Source organism: Anopheles arabiensis, chromosome X (assembly GCF_016920715.1).
Source record: "Anopheles arabiensis isolate DONGOLA chromosome X, AaraD3, whole genome shotgun sequence".
Lineage (NCBI taxonomy): Eukaryota > Metazoa > Arthropoda > Insecta > Diptera > Culicidae > Anopheles > Anopheles arabiensis.
The window spans coordinates 23,476,533-23,480,534 of record NC_053519.1 but is presented as its reverse complement, the minus strand read 5'-3'; the positions used below and the strand labels follow the sequence as shown (position 1 = coordinate 23,480,534).

General features: G+C 42.0%; 1 long non-coding RNA gene across 2 annotated transcripts; it reads left to right on the top strand.

Annotated features, from left to right (window-relative positions):
* Positions 1–2,809: 2,809 nt before the first annotated feature.
* Positions 2,810–3,634, top strand: LOC120906189. 2 transcript variants are annotated; one of them, XR_005740054.1, is made up of 3 exons: positions 2,810–3,014; positions 3,109–3,172; positions 3,246–3,634. It is a non-coding gene; the product is annotated as an uncharacterized LOC120906189 (long non-coding RNA). The 2 variants fall into 2 exon arrangements; XR_005740055.1 differs by having other exon boundaries at positions 3,243–3,634.
* The last annotated feature ends 368 nt before the right edge of the window (positions 3,635–4,002 follow it).

The following is a 4,002-nucleotide window of genomic DNA, read 5'->3' as shown; positions in this document are numbered from 1 at the left end:
TGTTGTTCCAAAGTAGTTGGCTTGCTTCGGAAACAAGTAATGCATTTATGCAGAACCATTCGAACCGTTGATCGCGCATTGACAACCCAAAATTGCTGACGAAGAATCGAAATCACTCCAGATGGCCCGACGTGCAAATTTTCACGATGAATTGTTGCAATTAAACGATGTGTAATCACATTTCGATTTGGAAGAAGAAGTTGATGCTTGTTTCCAAAAGCCCGATTTGCATTTCTTATACGACCTCCTACCTGCAGTAAATCATCATCCAAAAAAAGGTTAAGGTCTTGATAACGTTGCAACGGTTTGCTATTTTTTACGGCCAAAACTACTTCCGGTAGATCCTGATGCTGAATTGCTCTAATTATCCAACGCATCGATTCTCGCAATTCGGGAATAGTAGGGATTTGGATCATTAATGCGTTCGCCCTAGCGACGCTTTGTGTTTTGTTTGAACCGCACGATGTAAGCAAGTATTCTTTATGTCTTTCTAAAGGATTCATACTTCTCCAAAATTGGAAGAACTTTCAGCGGTACGATAACATTGCAGATAACCTCGTTGCGCAATTCCGGAATTTCATCATCATTTAGTTCATCGATGCAAACATTTGATATCTCACAAGTACGTAAAAACTCCGGACCATTCCACCACATCTCATTTGAAACCAGTAGCGACGCCGATTGACCCCTTGATATAACATCTGCAGGGTTTTGATATGTCCGAACATAACGCCAAATGAATGCTCGGTTCTCGTTGATCTCGGCTACACGATTTCGTACAAAAACATTCAGACGCTCCATCGGCTTTTTCAACCATGCCAGAACTATTTGGCTATCCGACCACAAGTTAATCGTTTCGAAATTAAAATCCTTTAATGCTTCCAGTACTTTTTTCACAAGACGACAAAGCAATAACGCTGCAAGCAGTTCCATTCTAGGAATTGTCACGTTCGATAAAGGGGCAACCCGAGATTTGCTGATCACTAATCTCAATTGCGCATCACCATTCCTCTCTATTGATCTTATATAAACGCAGGCTCCATATGCCTTCAAAGAAGCATCCGCAAATCCATGGATCTCAAAGGAAACTGCATTTGTACTCACTACATGTCGAGGAATTCAAACTTGATTCTCTGTTGGCAATGCTTCCAAAAAATTATCCCATTCTTCTATCAACGGCTCAGAAATTTGATCATCCCAGTCCAACTTTGCTAACCATAGCTTTTGCATCAAAATCTTTGCCAACACAACCACTGGAGAAATAAGCCCCAATGGGTCAAATATTTTTGCAATGGCAGACAAAACCTCTCGTTTTGTAGGTGTTCTGCCCTTAGACGGTACCTTTGTCAAAAATATAAATTCATCATTCATCGGATTCCACATCAAACCTAACGTATTGATGATTTTGTTAGCTTCACAATCGCCGATTTTTGTTAGAGCATTCCGATTTTCAAATGGTATCGATTCCAAAAGCCTTTCATCATTCGCTGACCATTTATGAAGTGTCATACCCGCCTTTCTAAACACCTCAATGAGTTGCACTTGTGCAGCATGGACAGTCTCGATATCATTTGCCCCAAACAATCCATCGTCGACCTAAAAATTCTCTTCAATAATGGGACTGGCTAAGGGGAAACCTTCTCGTTCATCTCTCGCTAGCTGCAACAACGTTCGCGTTGCTAGAAAAGGTGCTGCTGCTGTTCCGTAGGTCACCGTGGTAAGCTCAAGCACACGCAGTTGTTCATTCGGCGAGGCTCTCCAGAATACTCGTTGTAGCGGGCTGTCGCAGGGATCCACCTTTATCTGTCGAAACATTTTAGATATATTGGCACTTACCACATATCGAGGCATTCTAAAACGCAGCTTGATGGAAAGTAAGTCGTGTTGTACCTTAGGGCCGGTCATCATAACGTCGTTCAAAGACAAGCCGTTTGCTTTCGCCGAAGCATCGAACACCACACGGCACTTCGTAGTGTTCTTGGCCGGGTTCAATACAGCATGATGCGGCAGATACCACTTTTTCACGGAACCATCGTCCTCACTTTCATCAACCACTCTACAATGTCCTAACTCCTCGTATTCACTCATAAACGCTTGATATTGTTCACGTAAGGATGGATTTTTCAACAGTTTTGTTTCCAACAAATAAAACCTACGCAGCGCTACATTTCGCGAACAACACAATTGGCTTATCGATTCCCTTAAAGGCAACTGCACAACGTACCTGCCACTGGAATCACGATAATGTCCCAACCGGCATTATCGCGCGATTTTTATGTGTATCTATCATTTTTCTCATTCTAACATTCAGAAAAATTTTCATTCTGTCTTGCTCTTCTGGGTGTTGGTCACTTTTTGCTCGCAACTTGGCTGTGTCACATCAACCATCCTCTTGTTTCATATGGCTCTTCTCTTTCCATCGTTCGAGAGAAACTCTTGTGTCTCGCTTTTCTGGGACTTTTCCAATTTCGCTTGCTACACCAAGCGTTCACGCAAGCGATCTTCTCTCGTCCGCTCTTTGTATCATTGTACAGGTACTCCCCGATATACGCTATTAATGCGGACCGGAGGCAATAGCGTATCTCGAATATTAGAAAATGTCGAGTTTTCAGTCAAATTATAGCTAATTTTCATATAATTTTGCATGAAGTGGTAGGTTTTAGCCACTAAATTAGTTATTTGATATGATTTCAACTGAATATTACAATTGTACACCTTTTGAAATGGTTTTTAATATTCGACCAAAAGGGAATTTATTTTGAATTTGATATTCGATGTGTCAAATTAGTACAATTTGCTCAAAGAACTTTCAAATTTAGACAAAAAGCGTACAGCTAAATCGCGTATTTCGAGTATGGCGTATATCGGGGAATACCTGTATAGCCACCAGAGGAATGCGCTGCTTCGCGTTCATATGAAAAAGTGGCAGTGTAAAATCAAGTTTGTAAGCAGAAAGACGCGTCGATGCGTGCTCGTTTTTTCTCTCGTGAAACCAGTACGGAAAAAACTATTTGGTAAGTACAGCTTTTAATAAAGGATTATATCAGTCTGTATCAAACTGAATGGTATTAATAATTGGTGATATCAAATCAATTTCGTTTTCTATAGCAAATCGTAACACACGCACAAACGGAAGTGAGCACGGACCACGATAGAAATAATCAATTGGTTGGTAAGTATCATGCTTCGCGTTAAATGGAACAGCGGTTTTCAAAATAGATAATATTTCCCTCTTTCACCAGCAGTGCCAAAAACAAAAGGACAGCAGAGGCAGGAACGATCATTCAACGCGTTAGCGCCGGACGAAGGAGAAGCGGCAGGAAGGCAGGAACGATCCTCCAACGTGCTAGCGCCTGGTAGAGGAGAGGCGGCAGGAAGGTAGGGACGATCATCCAGCACGCTAGCGCAGCACCTGGGAACAGCGAGGGGGAGGCAAGCAGGAATAATTTTTAACGCGTGCACACCATTCGACGAAGACAACGCTGGATGAAAGGAAGAACGAGGAGAGAAGGCAGGCAAGACGGGTACGTGTGTATTCCGCACCGGTTTTCGGCAGTGTGAATTGTGTGAGTATGTAAATTTGTATGTGCGAGTAAGAAGGTAAAATAAAGAGCGTAAGCATGTGCGGAATCGACAAATGAGAGAAAGAGCTTTGTAGGGAGAATGAAGAGAATGAAAGAAATTGAGAAGGGATGTAGCATACAGAAACCAAATGTATGATACACGCTGTCACACGGTTGTAAAAACCTTCTCTATAGTTCTGCTATCGAGAACGATTTGACCGCGCTATAGAGAACACTTTTTCAATACAAAAAAAACCGGTTGCAACGTGACAATGTCGGTTGGGGTGTCTTCACAAAATGTTCTTCACATATCTCGTCTTCCACCTTCACGGAACGCTCACTTGTCACATCTTCAACTTCCTAAAACCTTTGCACTATTGTTTCCAAATTTTCTTTTGTCACCACATTTGTGTACACCTCACGCTCTTTGTGTCCACCT